General features: G+C 41.0%; 1 long non-coding RNA gene and 1 other non-coding gene across 4 annotated transcripts in view; one reads left to right on the top strand and one right to left on the bottom strand.

Annotated features, from left to right (window-relative positions):
- LOC133078469 (uncharacterized) overlaps window positions 1-21,049 on the bottom strand; it is a 44,951-nt gene that overhangs the window by 10,587 nt on the left and 13,315 nt on the right. The gene's annotated exons all lie outside the window — the stretch shown is intronic.
- On the top strand, window positions 18,817-18,923 carry LOC133079229 (U6 spliceosomal RNA). The gene has a single exon (XR_009698109.1). It is a non-coding gene; the product is annotated as a U6 spliceosomal RNA (small nuclear RNA).

Genomic DNA, 21,049 nt, shown 5'->3' with positions numbered 1-21,049 from the left:
GATATATTATAAACCCTGGAAGTAGACAGTTATCTCCAGATAGAAAATAAGCTATATTAGGCCTCAGTGCCCCAAAGACAAAAAAAAAAAAAAGGACAACAAAAACTTCGTACTTTCTTCGGCATGGCAGGATTTTGCAGAATTTGAATTCCAGGATTCTGACTAATGGCTAAGCCTCTGTATGAAGCCACGAAAGGCCCAGATACAGAAGCATTACTTTGGACTGGGGAACAAGAAAAGGCTTTTAATAATGTCAAACAGGCCCTCACCAGAGCTCCTGTTCTAGGTCTCCCCAATTTAAAAAAGCCATTTATCTTGTACAGAGCTGAAAATCAGGGGACAGCTCTGGGGGTCCTTGTACAAAAGCTAGGAGAAGGTCCTCAGCCTATAGGCTATTTTTCCAAACAACTAGATTCCATGGCCCGAGGCTGGCCTGGCTGCCTCCAGGTGGTAACTGCTACTGCTTTATCAGTGGAAGAAGCTGACAAGCTTACCTTTGGACAGCCACTGGAAGTCCAGACCCCTCATCAAGGACAAGGGATTCTGGAGATTAAAGGCCACTATTGGTTAACTGGAGGCTGCCTTACTAAGTACTGGGCTTTACTCCTTGACTCCCCGGAGGTAACCTCAAAACGTGCCACATCCTTAACCCGGCTACACTGATGCCCACTGAAAGCCCAAAGCTAACACATTCCTGCCTCGAAAACTGTGACCAGGTTTATGCCTGTAGGCCTGATTTAACAGACCAGGCCATAGAAAACCCTGAGGGAGAATGGTTTACTAATGGCAGTAGTTTTGTTAAAGACGGAGTCAGGAGGGCAGATTATGCTATTGTGAGCGATCATACTGTTATAGAAGCAAAACCTTTGCTACCTAAGAAGCCCAGAGGGCTGAGCTAATAGCCCTAACTTGAGCCTTAAAGTTAGGGAGAGAAAAAAGTATAAATATATACACAGGCTCAAAATATGCCTGCCTTGTTTTACATGCCCGTGGTATCTGGAAAGAAAGAGGACTTCTAAATGCAAAAAATCCCCCTGTAAAATACAGGGCTGAGATTTTATATCTCACAGAAACGGTTCAAAAACCAGAACAAGTCTAGATTCCCTGGCCAAGGTGGTACTTGACAAACAATTGACCCTCGATTATCTATTGGCAGAACAAGGATTGGTATGTGCAATTGCCAGTACTTCTTGTTGCACGTACATCAACACCTCTTCCCAGGTAGAAACCAACACTGAGAAAATTCGACAAGCCACCTGGCTTCAGTGGACAATTAACCACCAATCCTTGCTATTCAACATGGGCGGGGAAATTGCAAACTGGTTCTCTAGTTTGTTCTCTTCGATCCCACAGGGTATAAAAAACTTTCTGGCAGGAGGTTTTCATTTTCTCATAACCCTTTTCTTTTCAGTCATGCTGATTTATGCTGTATTTCGCCTAGCGCTCCGTTGTCTTCCCTACTGTTGTAAACCTGTGACTAAGACTTTTCAGTCCAAAAAGGAGGCCTGGGACCAATAGGTCCAGACCTTCCATTCTAAAAATAGAGAATCATGTTAAACTTTAACCCTGAGATTAACAAAAATATACACCCAAGCAGAATGGCTTCTTGGCAGCTGTGACATCACCTCCCCTGTCTGGTCAACAGTTAAGGAAGCCCTCCCAAAGTTACCCTGGTTCCTTCCCTTTCTAGGCCCTTTAATGGCTATTGTTGTTCTTCTCCTTTTTAGCCCTTGTTTAACCTTTTGGTTAAGTTTGTGTCTTCTAGGCTCCAACAGTTTGAAGTAAGGCTTGTGATGGTTCAAGAAATTCAACCCATTCCAGCAGAGAGTGGCCCAGGTCCCTACAGGTCCTTGGAAGAGTCAGCAAGGGACTCCTACACCTCTAGGGTAGGCTAGGGTCTGCGGCCCCTGTCCAGCAGGAAGAAGCTTCAGAAGAAGAGATCTTCGGCCCCTTACCCCTTAAGAGTAAGGGTGTAGAGTCTCTCGGGGGGAATGAGACAGGCTGGGACCTGGGACTTTTTGCTGCAGTGCTTACACCTGGACAAACATCTCCTTGAGCAACAAAATATGAAGAAACTATAAGGGACTAAAAATAACTGCATGCATGTGCAGTTGGGGGCAAATTATGGACAAAAGATAAAAAAAAAAAAACAACCCGACTGCCACTTCTGAAGAGGTGGGAGCAAACACAGGGTGTTGGGAGCAAAAGCAGAGTACTGCGTATGCCCCCTGCACTCAGCACCACCAAAGGGGGGGCAAAACACCTAAGCCTCCCCTCCGGCCTGACCTCTGGACACACCCCTACCTTCACCCCACATAGAACCAGCTCGCCCCCAATCGGGGAGTGAGCAAGGGAACCTGTTACTAGTTTTCGCTGCCCCCTGCTGCAGCAGAAGCCTCAATAAAGCCTTGCCTGAATTTCTTGTCTGGCCTCTAGTCAATTTCTATTGATTAGGGAAGGCTAAGAACCCTGGTTGGTATCAGTAATAACAACAGCACTGCTGTTAGTGATGATGGTACAAAGGTATTTCCTTGCTTATTCTGCTCTTGAAAGCATACTATTTGCTTCATATGCGTTAGCTCGTTCAATAGCCAAATAACCCATGAGACAAGTTGTTTATCCTTGTTTATAAAGGAAACTGAGGTTCAGAGAGGCTAAGGAATTTGCTCAAGGTACATGACGTGATACAACACTAAGACTGTGAAAAGTTCAGGTATATTGTAATCTAGAGCGACCACTGAAAAAATTATGGAAAGAAGTATATCTAACAAGCTAATAGATAAATTAAAATGGAACTCTTAAGAACATTTTTAACCCAAAAAGAAGGCAAGAAAGAAGAAAGGAGCAAAAAGGGGGGAGGGACAAACAAAACAAGTAGTATGATGGCAGACCTAAAGTTCAGTCATATTAATGAAAGGCAGAAATTGTCTAATGGATAAAAAAGAAAAGCAAGGCCAAACTATATGTTCTGTAAGAATCATGCTTTTAATGTAAAGACGGATATGTAAGTGGATGGAAAAAATATGTCATAACTGGTAAACATAAGAAGCTTGGAGGGTACTACTACTATCAGATAAAACAGACTTCAGGGCAGAGTATTACTAAAGAGTAATCATAATGGGGTTAATTTGGGGAGACAAACATGTATATGCCTAGTAACAGAGCTTCCAAATAGACAAAGCAAAAATGGACACATTTAAAGAAAGACAAGACAAACCCACAAGCATAGTTGAAGATTTTAACATCTTCTCTTAGCAATTGATAGAACTAGACAAAAATTCAATCAAGATATATAAAATATGAACACCACTATTAACCACCTTGATCTGACATTGATAGAATATTTCACCAGGACTTCCCTGGCAGTCCAGTGGTTAAGATTCCACACTCCCAGTGTATGGGACACAGGTTTGATCCCTGGTTAGGGAACTAAGATCCCACATGCCACACAGCGCAGCCAAAAAAAAAAAAAAATTTTTTTTTTTTCACTAATAGCTGGGGAACATACATTCTTTTCAAATGCACATAGCACATTCAACAGAATAGATATATGCTGGGCCATACAAGTCTTGTTTAGAAGGACTGAAATCATACAGAGTGTTCCCTGACCACAACAGAATCAAATTAGAAATCGGTAACAAGATAACTGTAGTATAAGCACCTGACTGTTGAATTTTTTTAAATTGTAATGCAGGTGCCTGGCTTAAGCTTTTGACCACTGAGGCATCCATCTAAAAGACAGGTATCCCAAATAACAGAAGACCCTGCCTGTGACCACTGAGTTGGTGGGTCATGCCTGGACTATGTGTCCTGACCCAGACAAGTGAAATAGCACCAATGGCACCATGAAAGGGGTAATACAGTGGAGGCGTCGGGTCTCTGTGTCACCACTTGACTCACTGCTATGGCTCTTCCTCCCCTGACCCAATGGGATATATCATGGGTCCAATCCCTGGTGCAATGTTGCTAAAAAATTAATAGACCAATATGAACGTCCTAAACATCTGGTGCCAGCTTCTCCTAAGAACCCTGCAGAGGTGCACCAGCTCCCTGATAAACTCAGAACCTCCAATGAAGCGTCCTGTGCTGCCGCACACCAGCATGCCAGGCTCTTATGTTCCACTCCGGAGGCCGAGGAGGTGTTCCCAAAGACCCTGTGAGTACTGTGCTAGTGGAAGCAGACCCCAGTCCCCGCGAGGTCAGCTGGGCACCCTGGAGAGGAGAGCAGCCGCTTACAAAGAGGGCTCACAGGGACGTCATCCACAAACATCCAGTAACAACGCATAAGATTAAGGTAACAAGAGAGAATCACAAAGTAGAAACATCAGAAACTATACCTTAACTGAAATTCAAACCTTCCTGAAAGATTTTGGGAGACAGGATCAAGATGGCAGAGGAGTAGGACAGGAAGCTCACCTTCTCCCACAGAAACATTAAAAATACATCTACAACTGGAACAGTTCACACAGAACATCTACTGAACACCAACAGAAGACCTCCACATAACCAGACAAAAGGAAAAGGAAAAAGAAAAAGGAGTTGGGATGGGGCCAGCGCCCAAGGGAGGAAGCTGTGAAGGAGGAAAGGTTCCCACCTCCTGGGAAGCCTCCTCACCACAGGGAGATCAGCCTGGATGGAGGGGGAGCTTTGGAGCCTAGAAGGAGAGTGCAGCAACTGGTTTGCAGAAGGCACAACGGAGAATAACCTGCACAGAAGGTCAGCACCACTGCCCTGTGCTCCCCACTCTGAGACCCCCGTCTGTTGGTGCAAGTTGAGGCTGGGTGCTGATGTTCAGGCTTCAGAGGTCAAACCCAGGGAGAGGACCGGGGTTGGCTGCCCAGGGACAGCCTGAAGAGGCTGGACTGTGGCAACTGAGGGTGTACTCAGAAGAAGCCTGGGCCCACCAGAGAGGCAAGGTACCATAACTGGGGGGCACATGATGAGAGGGGCAGGATCACCATAAGTGCTTCTTTCTTGTGAGCCCTCCCACACAACAGGACACTGCCTACAGGAGCTTCAGGGGTGAGTGCAAGTTGATGCCACCATCGTGGGCTGCAGAGGTGGGCACAGGCCACTGCTACAAGACCCATGAGCAGGTACCAAGCACTGCCCCTGCTGTCCCCGGAGTGTGCAGAGAGCAGCTGCACATACAAGACCCGTGAGCAGGCACCAAGGCCTGCCCCCACCATCCTGGGAGTGCGCAAGGGCCGCTGCACCTGAACACCCCATATCAAGAAGATAACAGCCAGCACACACTGAGGAAAGAGACAGCAAGCATCCGAACTAAAAGCAGCCCCTCGATTTCAGAAAAGATGGCAGAGTAGAAGGACTTGAGCTCACCTCCCCTCACAAAAACACTCAAATCACAACTAACTGCTGAACAACCATCTACAAAAAAGACTGGAACCTACCAAAAAAGATATTTTACATTCAAAGACAAAGAGGAAGCCACAACGAGACAGTAGGAGGGGCACTTTAGCAACGTAATCAAATCCCACACCCGCAGGGAGGGTGACCCACAAACTGGAAAATACTTATATCGCAGAGGTTCTCCCACAAGAGTGAGAGTTCTGAGCCCCACAGCAGGCTCCCCAGCCTAAGGTCTGGCATCAGGAGGAGTAACCCCCAGAGCATTTGGCTTCGAAGGCCAGCAGGGCTTGAGTGTAGGCGCTCCACAGGACTAGGGGAAACAGAGACTCCACTCTTGGAGGGAGCACACAAGCTTACACATACACTGGAATCCAGCACAAATCAGTAATTCCATAGAAGCCTGGGCTGGACCTACCTACGAGTCTTGGAGGGTCTCCTGGGGAGGGGGAGGTTGGCTGTGGCTCACAGTGGGGGCAAGGACACTGGTGGCAGAGAGGCCCCAGAGAAAACTGACTGGTGTGAGCTCTTCCAGAGGTCACCATTTTGGCATCAAGACTTGGCCCTACCCAACAGCCTACAGGCTCCGGTGCTGGAACACCTCTGGCCAAACAACTAGCAGGATAGGAACACAGCCCCACTCATCAGCAGACAGGCTGCCTAAAGCTGTTCTGAGCTCACATCCACCTCTAAACACACCTCTTGACATGGCCCTGCACACAAGATGGACAAGACCCAGTCCACCCACCAGTGAGCAGGCACCAGTACCTCCCACCAGGAAGCCTGCACAAGCCTCAGGACCAACCTCACCCACCAGGGGGTGGACTCAAGAAATAAGAGGAGCTACAATCCTGCAGCCAGAGGAAAGGAGACCACAAACACAGAAAGTTAGACAAAATTAGACTGCAGACAAATATATTCCAGACAAAGGAACAAGATAAAAACCCACAAGAACAACTAAATGAAGTGGACATAGGCAACTTACCTGAAAAAGAATTTAGAGTAATGATAGTAAAGATGATCCAAGATCTGGGAAAAAGAATGGAGGCACAAGAAATGTTTAACAAAGAGCTAGAAGATTTAAGGAACACACAAACAGAAATGAACAGTACAATAACTGGAATGAAAAATACACTAGAAGGAATCAATAGCAGAATAATTGAGGCAGAAGAATGAATAAGTGAGCTGGAAGACAGAATGGTGGAAATCACTGCCATGGAACAGAATAAAGAAAAAAGAATGAAAAGAAATGAAGACAGCCTAAGAGACCTCTGGGACAACATTAAACACAACAACATTCGCATTATAGGGGTCCCAGAAGGAGGAGAGAGAGAGAAAGGACCCAAGAAAATATTTGAAGAGATTATAGTCGAAAACTTCCCTAACATGGGAAAGGAAATAGCCACCCAAGTACAGGAAGCACAGAGGGGCCCATACAGGATAAACCCAAGGAGAAACACTCCAAGACACATAGTAATCAAACTGGCAAAAATTAAAGACAAAGAAAAATTATTGAAAGCAGCAAGGGAAAAACGACAAATAATATACAAGGGAACTCCCATAAGGTTAAGAGCTGATTTCTCAGCAGAAACTCTACAAGCCAGAAGGGAGTGGCATGATATGCTTAAAGTGATGAAAGGGAAGAAACTACAACCAAGATTACTCTACCTGGCAAGGATCTCATTCAGATTTGATGGAGAAATCAAAAGCTTTACAGACAAGCAAAAGCTAAGAGAATTCAGCACCACCAAACCAGCTTTACAACAAATGCTAAAGGAACTTCTCTAAGTGGGAAACACAAGAGAAGAAAAGGACCTACAAAAACAAACACAAAACAATTAAGAAAATGGTCATAGGAACATACATATCGATAATTACCTTCAACGTGAATGGATTAAATGCTCCAACCAAAAGACACAGGCTTGCTGAATGGATATAAAAACAAGACCCATCTATATGCTGTCTACAAGAGATCCACTTCAGACCTAGGGAAACATACAGACTGAAAGTGAGGGGATGGAAAAAGATGTTCCAAGCAAATGGAAATCAAAAGAAAGCTGGAGTAGCAACACTCATATCAGATAAAATAGACTTTAAAATAAAGAATGTTACAAGAGACAAGGAAGGACACTACATAATGATCAAGGGATCAATCCAAGAGGAAGATATAACAATTATAAATATATATGCACCCAACATAGGAGCACCTCAATACATAAGGCAACTGCTAACAGCTATAAAAGAGGAAATAAACAGTAACACAATAATAGTGGGGGACTTTAACACCTCACTTACACCAATGGACAGATCATCCAAAATGAAAATAAATAAGGAAACAGAAGCTTTAAATGACACAATAGACCAGATAGATTTAATTGATATTTACAGGACATTCCATCCAGAACCAGCAGATTACACTTTCTTCTCAGGTGCGCATGGAACATTCTCCAGGATAGATCACATTTTGGGTCACAAATCAAGCCACAGTAAATTTAAGAAAACTGAAATCATATCAAGTATCTTTTCTGACCACAACGCTATGAGATTAGAAATGAATTACAGGGAAAAAAACGTAAAAAACACAAACACATGGAGGCTAAACAATATGTTACTAAATAACCAAGAGATCACTGAAGAAATCAAAGAGGAAATCAAAAAATACCTAGAGACAAATGACAATGAAAACACGACGATCCCAAACCTATGGGATGCAGCAAAAGCAGTTCTAAGAGGGAAGTTTATAACTATACAAGCCTACCTCAAGAAACAAGAAAAATCTCAAATAAACAATCTAACCTTACACCTAAAGGAACTAGAGAAAGAAGAACAAACAAAACTCAAAGTTAGCAGAAGGAAAGAAATCATAAAGATCAGAGCAGAAATAAATGAAATAGAAACAAAGAAAACAATAGCAAGGGTCAATAAAACTAAAAGCTGGTTCTTTGAGAAGATAAACAAAATTGATAAACCATTAGCCAGACTCATCAAGAAAAAGAGGGAGAGGACTCAAATCAATAAAATTAGAGATGAAAAAGGAGAAGTTACAACAGACACCGCAGAAATACAAAGCATCCTAAGAGACTACTACAAGCAACTCTATGCCAATAAAATGGACAACCTGGAAGAAATGGACAAACTCTTAGAAAGGTATAACCTTCCAAGATTGAACCAGGAAGAAATAGAAAATATGAACAGACCAATCACAAGTCATGAAATTGAAACTGTGATTAAAAATCTTCCAACAAACAAAAGTCCAGGACCAGATGGCTTCACAGGTGAATTCTATCAAACATTTAGAGGAGAGCTAATACCCATCCTTCTCAAACTCTTCCAAAAAATTTCAGAGGAAGGAACACTCTCAAACTCATTCTATGAGGCCACCATCACCCTGATACCAAAACCAGACAAAGATATGACAAAAAAAGAAAATTACATACCAATATCACTTATGAATATAGATGCAAAAATCCTCAACAAAATACTAGCAAACAGAATCCAACAACACATTAAAAGGATCATACACCATGATCAAGTGGGATTCATCCCAGGGATGCAGGGATTCTTCAATATATGTAAATCAATCAATGTGATAAACCATATTAACAATTTGAAGAATAAAACCATGTGATCATCTCAATAGATGCAGAAAAAGCTTTTGACAAAATTCAACACCCATTTATGATAAAAACTCTCTAGAAAGTGGGCATAGAGGGAACCTACCTCAACATAATAAAGGCCATATATGACAAACCCACATCAAACATCATTCTCAATGGTGAAAAACTGAAAGCATTTCCACTAAGATCAGGAACAAGACAAGGATGTCCACTCTCACCACTATTATTCAACATAGTTTTGGAAGTCCTAGCCACAGCAATCAGAGATGAAAAAGAAATAAAAGGAATACAAATTGGAAAAGAAGACGTAAAACTGTCACTGTTTGCAGATGACATGATACTATACATAGAAAATCCTAAAGATGCTACCAGAAAACTACTAGAGCGCATCAATGAATCTGATAAAGTTGCAGGATACAAAATGAATACACAGAACTTTGTTGCATTCCAATACACCACTAACAAAAGATCAGAAAAATTAAGGAAACAATTCCATTTACCATCTCATCAAATAGAATAAAATACCTAGGAATAAACCTATCTAAGGAGGCAAAAGACCTGTACTCTGAAAACTATAAGATGCTAATGAAAGAAATCAAAGATGACAGAAACAGATGGAGACATATAACTTGTTCTTGGATTAGAAGAATCAATATTGTCAAATTGACTATATTACACAAAGCAATTTACAGATTCAATGCAGTCCCTACCAAATTACCAATGGCATTTTTTACAGAATTAGAACAGAAAATTTTACAATTTGTATGGAAACACAAAAGACCCTGAATAGCCAAAGCAATCTTGAGAAAGAAAAATTGAGCTGGAGGAATGAGGCTCCCTGACTTGAGACATTACTGCAAAGCTACAGTAATCAAACCAGTATGGTACTGGCACAAAAACAGAAATATAAATCAATGGAACAGGCTAGGAACTCCAGAGATAAACCCATGCACCTATGGTCAACTAATCTATGACAAAGGAGGCAAGAATATACAATAGACAAAATACAGGCTCTTCAATAAGTGGCGCTGGGAAAGCTGGACAGCTACATGTAAAAGAATGAAATTAGGACACTCCCTAACACCATACACAAAAACAAACTCAAAATTGATTAAAGACCTAAATGTAAGGCCAGATACTATGAAACGCTTATAGGAAAACATAGGCAGAACACTCTCTGACATAAATCACAGCAATACTTTTTTTGATCCACCTCCTAGAGGAATGAAAATAAAAACAACAATAAACAAATGGGACCTAATTAAACTTAAAACTTTTGCACAGGGATTTCCCTGGTGGTCCAGTGGCTAAGACTGTGCACTCCCAATGCAGGGGGCCCGGGTTCAATCCCTGGTCAGGGAACTAGATCCTACATGCCCCAACTAAGAATTTGCATGCTGCAACTAAAGATGCCGCATGCCACAACTAAAGATCCTGCATGCCACAACTAAAAAGATCCCGCGTGCCGCAACTAAAAAGATCCTGCATGCCGCAACTAAAATATCCCACAGGCAGCAACAAAGATCCTGTGTGCTGCAACTAAGACCCAGAGCAGCCAAATTAATTTTAAAAAATTATATATTTTAAATAAACAACAACTTTTGCACAACAAAGGAAACCATAAACAAAACGAAAAGACAACCCACAGAATGGGAGAAAATATTTGCAAATGAAGCAACCAACAAAGGATTAATCTCCAAAATATATAAACAGCTCATGCAGCTCAACATCAAAAAAACAAACAACCCAATCAAAAAATGGGTGAAAGATCTAAATAGATATTTCTCCAAAGAAGACATACAGATGGTCAAAAAGCAGATGAAAAGGTGTTCAACATCGCTAACTATCAGAGAAATGCAAATCAAAACTACAATGACATATCACCTCACACCAGTCAGGATGGCCATCATCAAAAAATCTACAAACAAGAAATGCTAGAGAGGGTGTGGAAACGGAACCATCCTAAACTGTTGGTGGGAATGTAAATTGGTACAACCATATGGATAACAGTATGGAGGTTCCTTAAAAAACTAAATATGATCCAGCAATCCCACTCCTGGGCATTGACAGATGAATGGATAAAGAAGATGTGGTATACATATATACAACGGAACATTACCCAGCCATTAAAAAGAATGAAGTAATGCCATTTGCAGCAACATGGATGGAACTAGAAATTATCATACAGGGACTTCCCTGGTGGTCCAGTGGGTAAGACTCTGTGCTCCCAATGCAGGAGGCCCAGGTTCGATCCCTGGTCAAGGAACTAGGTTCCACATGCATGCTGCAACTAAGAAGTCTGCATGCCACAACTAAGAAGACCACATGCCACAACAAAGATCCTGTGTGCCACAACAAAGACCCGGGGCAGCCAAAATAAATACATACATATATACATACATAAATAAATTTTTAAAAAATTATCATACTAAGTAACCCAAATAGAGAAAGATAAATATCATATGAGAGACCTTCAAGATGGCGGAAGAGTAAGATGTGGAGATCACCTTCCTCCCCACAAATACATCAGAAATACATCTACATGTGGAACAACTCCACAGAACACCTACTGAATGCTGGCAGAAGACCTCAGACCTCCCAAAAGGCAAGAAACTTCCCACGTACCTGGGTAGGGCAAAAGAAAAAAGAAAAAACAGAGACGAAAGAATAGGGATGGGACCTGCACCTCGGGGAGGGAGCTGTGAAGGAGGAAAAGTTTCCACACACTAGGAAGCCCCTTCACTGGCAGAGACAGGGGGTGGCGGGGGGGAAGCTTCAGAGCCACGGAGGAGAGCGCAGCCACAGGGGTGCGGAGGGCAAAGCGGAGAGATGCCCGCACAGAGGATCGGTGCCGAGCAGCACTCACCAGCCCGAGAGGCTTGTCTGCTCACCCGCCGGGGCGGGCGGGGGCTGGGAGCTGAGGCTCAGGCTTCAGAGGTCGGATCGCAGGGAGAGGACTGGGGTTGGCGGCGTGAACACAGCCTGAAGGGGGCTAGTGCGCCACAGCTGGCTGGGAGGGAGTCCGGGAAAAGGTCTGGAGCTGCCGAAGAGGCAAGAGACTTTTTCTTGCCGCTTTGTTTCCTGGTGCACAAGGAGAGGAGATAAACAGCGCTGCTTAAAGGAGCTCCAGAGACGGGCGCGAGCCGAGGCTATCAGCACGGACCCCAGAGACGGGCATGGGATGCTAAGGCTGCTGCTGCCGCCACCAAGAAGCCTGTGTGCAAGCATAGGTCACCATCCACACCTCCCCTCCCGGGAGCCTGTGCAGCCCACCACTGCCAGGGTCCCGTGATCCAGGGACAACTTCCCCGGGAGAACGCACGGCGCGCCTCAGGCTGGTGCAATGTCATGCTGGGCTCTGCTGCCACAGGTTCGCCCTGCATCGTACCCCTCCCTCCCCCTGGCCTGAGTGAGCCAGAGCCCCCTAATCAGCTGCCCCTTTAACCCCGTCTTGTCTGAGCGAATAACAGACGTCCTCAGGTGACCTACAAGCAGAGGCAGGGCTGAATCCAAAGCTGAACCCAAGGAGCTGTGAAAACAAAGAACAGAAAGGGAAATCTCTCCCAGCAGCCTCAGGAGCAGCGGATTAAATCTCCACAATCAACCTGACGTACCCTGCATCTGTGGAATACTTGAACAGACAACGAATCATCCCAAAATTGAGATGATGGATTTTGGGAGCAATGATATTTTTTTTTTTTTCTTTTTCTCTTTTTGTGAGTGTGTATGTGTATGCTTCTTTGTGTGATTCTGTCTGTATAGCTTCGCTTTTTACCAACTGTCCTAGGGTTCTGTCTGTCCGTTCTTTTTTTTTTTTTTTTTTTAGTATACTTTTTAACACTTGTTATCATTAGTGGATATGTTTTTGGTTTGGTTGCTCTCTTCTTTCTTTCTTTTTATTTTTTCTTAAAATTTTTTATTATCTTTTAATTTTAATTTTTAATAATTATTTTTTATTTTTTACTTTAATAACTTTATTTTATTCTTCCTTTCTTTCTTTCTCCCTTTCTCTCTTTTCTCCCTTTTTTTCTGAGCTGTGTGGCTGACAGGGTCTTGGTGCCCTGCCTGGGTGTCAGGCCTGTGCCTCTGAGGTGGGAGAGCTGAATTCAGGACAATGGTCCACCAGAGACCTCCCAGCTCCACATAATATCAAACAGCGAAAGCTCTCCCAGAGATCTCCATCACAACGTTAGACCCAGCTCCACTCAACGACCAGCAAGCTACAGTGCTGGACACCCTATGCCAGAAAACTAGCAAGACAGGAACACAACCCCACCGATTAGCAGACAGGCTGCCTAAAATCACAATAAGGTCACAGACACCCCAAAACACACCACCGGACGTGGACCTGCCCACCAGAAAGACAAGATCCAGCCTCATCCACCAGAACACAGGCACTAGTCCCCTCCACCAGGAAGCCTACACAACTCACTGAACCAACCTTAGCCACTGGGGGCAGACACCAAAAACAACAGGAACTACGAACCTGCAGCCTGTGAAAAGGAGACCCCAAACACAGTAAGTTAAGCAAATTGAGAAGACAGAGAAACACATAGAAGATGAAGGAGCAAGGTAAAAACCCACCAGACCAAACAAATGAAGAGGAAATAGGCAGTCTACCTGAAAAAGAATTCAGAATAATGATAGTAAAGATGATCCAAAATCTTGGAAATAGAATAGAGAAAATACAAGAAACGTTTAACAAGTACCTAGAAGAACTAAAGACAAAACAAACAATGATGAACAACACAATAAATGAAATTAAAAATTCTCTAGAAGGAATCAATATCAGAATAACAGGCAGAAGAACAGTTAAGTGACCTGGAGGATAAAATAGAGGAAATAACTACTGCAGAGCAGAATAAAGAAAAAAGAATGAAAAGAATTGAGGACAGTCTCAGAGACCTCTGGGACAACATTAAATGCACCAACATTCGAATTATAGGGGTCCCAGAAGAAGAAGAGAAAAAGAAAGGGACTGAGAAAATATTTGAAGAGATTATAGTTGAAAACTTCCCTAATATGGGAAAGGAAATAGTTAATCAAGTCCAGGAAGCACAGAGAGTCCCATACAGGATAAATCCAAGGAGAAACACGCCAAGACACATATTAATCAAACTATCAAAAATTAAATACAAAGAAAAAATATTAAAAGCAGCAAGGGAAAAACAAAAAATAACATATAAGGGAATCCCCATAAGGTTAACAGCTGATCTTTCAGCAGAAGCTCTGCAAGCCAGAAGGGAGTGGCAGGACATATTTAAAGTGATGAAAGGGAAAAACCTACAACCATGATTACTCTACCCAGCAAGGATCTCATTCAGATTCGACGGAGAAGTCAAAAGCTTTTCAGACAAACAAAAGCTAAGAGAATTAAGCACCACCAAACCAGCTTTACAACAAATGCTAAAGGAACTTCTCTAGGCAGGAAACACAAGAGAAGGAAAAGACCTACAATAACAAACCCAAGACAATTAAGAAAATGGTAATAGGAACATACATATCGATAATTACCTTAAATGTAAATGGATTAAATGCTCCAACCAAAAGACACAGACTGGCTGAATGGATACAAAAACAAGACCCATATATATGCTGTCTACAAGAGACCCACTTCAGACCTAGGGACACATACAGACTGAAAGTGAGGGGATGGAAAAAGATATTCCATGCAAATGGAAATCAAAAGAAAGCTGGAGTAGCAATTCTCATATCAGACAAAATAGACTTTAAAATAAAGACTATTACAGAGATAAAGAAGGACACTACATAATGATCAAGGGATCAATCCAAGAAGAAGATATAACAATTGTAAATATTTATGCACTCAACATAGGAGCACCTCAATACATAAGGCAAATGCTAACAGCCATAAAAGGGAAAATCGACAGTAACACAATCATAGCTGGGGACTTTAACACCCCACTTTCACGAATGGACAGATTAATCCAAAATGAAAATAAATAAGGAAACACAAGCTTTAAATGATACATTAAACAAGATGGACTTAATTGATATTTACAGAACATTCCATCCAAAAACAACAGAATACAATTTCTTCTCAAGTGCTCATGGAACATTCTCCAGGATAGATCATATCTTGGGTCACAAATCAAGCCTTGATAAATTTAAGAAAATTAAAATCATGTCAAGTATCTTTTCCGACCACAACACTATGAGACTAGATATCAATTACAGGAAAAAATCTGTAAAAAATACAAACACATGGAGGCTAAACAATACATTACTTAATAACCAAGAGATCACTGAGGAAATCAAAAAATACCTAGAAACAAATGACAATGAAAACATGATGACCCAAAACCTATCAGATGCAGCAAAAGCAGTTCTAAGAGGGAAGTTTATAGCAATACAGTTCTACCTTAAGGAACAAGAAACATCTCAAATAAACAACCTAACCTTACACTTAAAGCAATTAGAAGAACAAAAAAACCCCAAAGTTAGCAGAAGGAAAGAAATCATAAAGATCAGATAAGAAATAAAAGAAAAAGAAAGGAAGGAAACAATAGCAAAGATCAATAAAACTAAAAGCTGGTTCTTTGAGAAGATAAACAAAATTGATAAACCATTAGCCAGACTCATGAAGAAAAAAAGGGAGAAGACTCAAATCAATAGAATTAAAAATGAAAAAGGAGGAGTAACAACTGACACTGCAGAAATACAAAGGATCCTGAGAGATTACTACAAGCAACTATATGCCAATAAAATGGACAACCTGGAAGAAATGGACAAATTCTTAGAAAAGCACAACCTTCCGAGACTGAACCAGGAAGAAACAGAAAATATAAATAGACCAATCACAAGCACTGAAATTGAGACTGTGATTAAAAATCTTCCAACAAACAAAAGCCCAGCACCAGATGGCTTCACAGGCGAATTCTATTAAACATTTAGAGAAGAGCTAACACCTATCCTTCTCAAACTCTTCCAAAATATAGCAGAGGGAGGGACACTCCCAAACTCATTCTACGAGGCCACCATCACCCTGATACCAAAACCAGACAAAGATGTCACAAAGAAAGAAAACTACAGGCCAATATCACTGATGAACATAGATGCAAAAATCCTCAACAAAATACTAGCAAACAGAATCCAACAGCACATTAAAAGGATCATACACCATGATCAAGTGGGGTTTATCCCAGGAATGCAAGGATTCATCAATATACGCAAATCAATCAATGTGATACACCACATTAACAAATTGAAGAATAAAAACCATACGATCACCTCAATAGATGCAGAAAAAGCTTTCTACAAAATTCAACACCCATTTATGATAAAAACCCTCCAGAAAGTAGGCGTAGAGGGAACTTAGCTCAACATAATAAAGGCCATATATGACAAACCCACAGCAAACATCGTTCTCAATGGTGAAAAACTGAAACCATTTCCACTAAGATCAGGAACAAGACAAGGTTGCCCACTCTCACCACTATTATTCAACATAGTTTTGGAAGTTTTAGCCACAGCAATCAGAGAAGAAAAAGAAATAAAAGGAATCCAAATTGGAAAAGAAGAAGTAAAGCTGTCACTGTTTGCAGATGACATGATACTATATATAGAGAATCCTAAAGATGCTACCAGAAAACTACTAGAGCTAATCAGTGAATTTGGTAAAGTAGCAGGATACAAAATTAATGCACAGAAATCTCTTGCATTCCTATACACTAATGATGAAAAATCTGAAAGAGAAATTAAGGAAACACCCACATTTACCATTGCAACAAACAGAATAAAATACCTAAGAACAAACCTACCTAAGGAGACAAAAGACCTGTATGCAGAAAACTATAAGACACTGATGAAAGAAATTAAAGATGATACAAACAGATGGAGAGATATACCATGTCCTTGGATTGGAAGAATCAACATTGTGAAAATGACTCTACTACCCGAAGCAATCTACAGATTCAATACAATCCCTATCAAACTACCAATGGCATTTTTCACAGAACTAGAACAAAAAATTTCACAATTTGTATGGAAACACAAAAGATCCTGAATAGCCAAAGCAATCTTCAGAAAGAAAAACGGAGCTGGAGGAATCAGGCTCCCAGACGTCAGACTATACTACAAAGCTACAGTAATCAAGACAGTATGGTACTGGCACAAAAACAGAAATATAGATCAATGGATAGAAAGTCCAGAGATAAACCCACGCACATATGGTCACCTTATTTTTGATAAAAGAAGCAAGGATATACAATGGAGAAAAGACAGCCTCTTCAATAAGTGGTGCTGGGAAAACTGGACAGCTACATGTAAAAGAACGAAATTAGAACACTCCCTAACACCATACTCAAAAATAAACTCAAAATGGATTAAAGACCTAAATGTAAGGCCAGACACTATCAAACTCTTAGAGGAAAACATAGGCAGAACACTCTGTGACATAAATCACAACAAGATCCTTTTTGACCCACCTCCTAGAGAAATGGAAATAAAAACAAAAATAAACAAATGGGACCTAATGAAACTTCAAAGCTTTTGCACAGCAAAGGAAACCAATAACAAGACGAAAACCTCAGAATGGGAGAAAATATTTGCAAATGAAACAACTGACAAAGGATTCATCTCCGAAATATACAAGCAACTCATGCAGCTCAATATCAAAAAAACAAAAAACCCAATCCAAAAATGGGCAGGAGACCTAAACAGACATTTCTCCAAAGAAGATATACAGACTGCCAACAAACATGTGAAAGGATGCTCAACATCACTAATCATTAGAGAAATGCAAACCAAAACTATAATGAGGTACCACCTCACACCGGTCAGAATGGCCATCATCAAAAAATCTACAAACAATAAATGCTGGAGAGGGTGTGAAGAAAAGGGAACCCTCTTGCACTGTTGGTGGGAATGTAAATTGATACAGCCACTATGGAGAACAGTATGGAGGTTCCTTAAAAAACTAAAAACAGAACTACCATACGACCCAGCAATCCCAACACTGGGCATATACCCTGAGAAAACCATAATTCAAAAAGAATCATGTACCACAATGTTCATTGAAGCTCTATTTACAATAGCCAGGACATGGAAGCAACCTAAGTGTCCATCCACAGATGAATGGATAAAGAAGATGTGGCACATATATACAATGGAATATTACTCTGCCATAAAAAGAAATGAAATTGAGTTATCTGTAGTGAGGTGGATGGACCTAGAGTCTGTCATACAGAGTGAAGTAAGTCAGAAAGAGAAAAACAAATACCGTATGCTAACACATATATATGGAATCTAAAAAAAAAAAAAGGGTTATCAAGAACTTAGGGGCAGGACAGGAATAAAGACGCAGACATAGAGAATGGACTTGAAGACTGGGGAGGGGTAAGGGTAAGCTGGGACTAAGTGAGAGAGTGGCATGGACTTATATATACTACCAAATGTAAAACAGATAGCTAGTGGGAAGCAGTCGCATAGCACAGGGAGATCAGCTCAGAGCTTTGTGACCACCTAGAGGGGTGGGATAGAGAGGGTGGGAGGGAGACACAAGAGGGAGGAGATATGGGGATATATGTATATCTGTATAGCTGATTCACTTTGTTATAAAGCAGAAACTAACACACCATTTTAAAGCAATTATACTCCAATAAAGATGTTAAAAATATATATATATATGATATCACTTATATGTGGAATCTAAAAAAAAAAAGAAAAAAATACAAATGAACTTATTTCCAAAACAGAGACTCACAGACATGGAAAACAATCTTATGGTTACCAAAGGGGAAAGGGAGGTGGGGTGGAGGGATAAATTAGGAGGTTGGGATTAACATATACACACTGCTCTATATAAAGCAGAGTGCTCGCTTCAGCAGCACATATACTAAAACTGGAACGATACAGAGAAGATTAGCATGGCCCCTGCACAAGGAAGACCCACAAATTCGTGAAGTGTTCCATATTTTTGTTCAGAAAACGTAATGAAGATGAAGATTCACCAAACAAGCTCTATACATTGGTTACCTATGCTCCTGTCACCACTTTGAAAAATTTACAGGTAATGTGGATGAGCACTAACTGCTGATTGTCAAATAAAGTTATAGAACTGCAAAAAAATAATTAAAATAAAATAAAATAACTAACAAGGACCTACTGTATAGCACAGGGAGCTATACTCAATATTTTGTAATAACCTATAAGGGAAGAGAATCTGAAAAAGTATATATATATATAATCACTGTGCTGTACAACTGAAACTAACATGATATTGTATCACTAAATCAACTACACTTCAATTTTTTAAAAAACAACAAGAACAACAAAAAAGTCTTAGGAGCTCTGTGTCAGAAATAGGGATGAGGATCAAATATTTATTTCTTATTATAAATCACAGTTTCACAGTTGTCAACCAAGAAATAGTGCAGGAGGCTGCAAATAAGAAACAAGTTTACTGGGCGTTGTAAGAATTGCAATTCAGGAGACACAGATTCAAGTAAAACCAAAAGAGTGTTTCCAGGAAGAGTCACGGCTTATAGAGGCAAAAAGCCACAAGGTTAAAAGTTGTCTGGCAAGAATTGTGATCAACTCTGACACAAGTTGGAAAACATTTGTCCTTAAGGAATCACAAATTATTTTAGGGTCGGGTCCAATAAGTAGATAGGCTATCATGAGTTATTTTAGGGTAAGGGTCTGATAAGTATCTTGAGTTTCTGGCAGATGTTCTGAATGACTCCATTAGGACAGTAAGTGGTCAAAAGGTCAGATTCCATCCAGGCTGAGATGTGCATAAGTCACACTTCCTTAATGGCCTCCAGGCTCTCTTAGCAATGGCAACTCCATTTTGCTTTTCCTTTCACACAGTCCACCTCTTGGTCTTCAAACATGAATCCTTTATAACAAAACAATCTTAAAAGTCAAAAGATACTGGCATATTACTAGAATCCCATTTAGTTATTAATAAGTATCCAGTCCACCAGCATTTCATATGAAAATGTCTACCACAGTGAGGTTGAAACCGAGGGCAGTCAAGAGTTAGATCCCTTAAACTCTAACTTGCTTAGTAACATCCCATAACCTGCCCTCACCAATCAAGCTTGTCTTAATTGTTCTGGCAAATTGTATACCCTCCAAGCTTCACATAGCTTAGACACATAGCTTATGGTAAGACTCCTTTAACCACCCCCAACAGATAACACCTGTGACACAAGGGTCACTATAGTAACGGTTACTTAGTTTGTTTTTCAGGAACATGGAGTTAGTCTTGCCAAGTTCAAACTGACTGGCACCATGGACCCTCCTGCTGGGCCTGCACAAGTGTCCAATGGATGACTTTTTGATGTCAGGGCCAAAATCTCTACCCTTGGATCATGCTAACACCACCATTTTCTGAACATGCACCCCTGAAGAAGCATGTAACTCAGAGATATGCCTGTACAGAGCAGCCAGTACTTCACCTTTTTCTTGCCTCCAATCAGCTGGAAAGTCAGCTGATAGCCTTCTGGGAGTTCCCTTGTACATAACTTGTTGCTTTTCCCTTGCTGCTTTTAAGATTCTCTGTCTTTAATTTTTACCATTTTAATTACATCAAGTGTGTCTTGATGTGATTCTCTTTGGGTTGATTCTGTTTGGGACTCTCTGTGCTTCTTGGACCTGAATGTCTGTTTCCTTTCCCAGGTTAGGGAAGTTTTCAGTTACTCTATCTTCAAACACATTCTCAGTCCCTCTCTCTCTCTCTCTCTTCTTTCTGGGATCTCTATCATGTGAATTTTAGTATGCTTGATGTTGTCCCAAATTCTCTTAAACTGTCCTCACTTCTTTTTATTTTTCCTTTTTTCTGTTCAGCTTCAGTGATTTCCATTACTGTCTTCCAGCTCACTGATCTGTTCCTCTGTCATCTAATCTACTTTTGATTCCTTCTAGTGTATTTTTTATTTCAGTTATTGTATTCTTTAGCTCTGTTTGGTTCTTCTTTTATAAAGGCTCTTTGTTTAACTCTGTTAAACTTTTCACTGTTTTCATCTATTCATCTCTCTAGTTCTTTGATCATCTTTATGATCCTTACCTTGAACTTTTTTTTTTTTGGCTGCATTGGG

Source organism: Eubalaena glacialis, chromosome 18, assembly GCF_028564815.1.
Source record: "Eubalaena glacialis isolate mEubGla1 chromosome 18, mEubGla1.1.hap2.+ XY, whole genome shotgun sequence".
Classification (NCBI taxonomy): domain Eukaryota; kingdom Metazoa; phylum Chordata; class Mammalia; order Artiodactyla; family Balaenidae; genus Eubalaena; species Eubalaena glacialis.
Note: the sequence above shows the minus strand (reverse complement) of the source record. Positions and strands in the feature narration are given on the sequence as shown.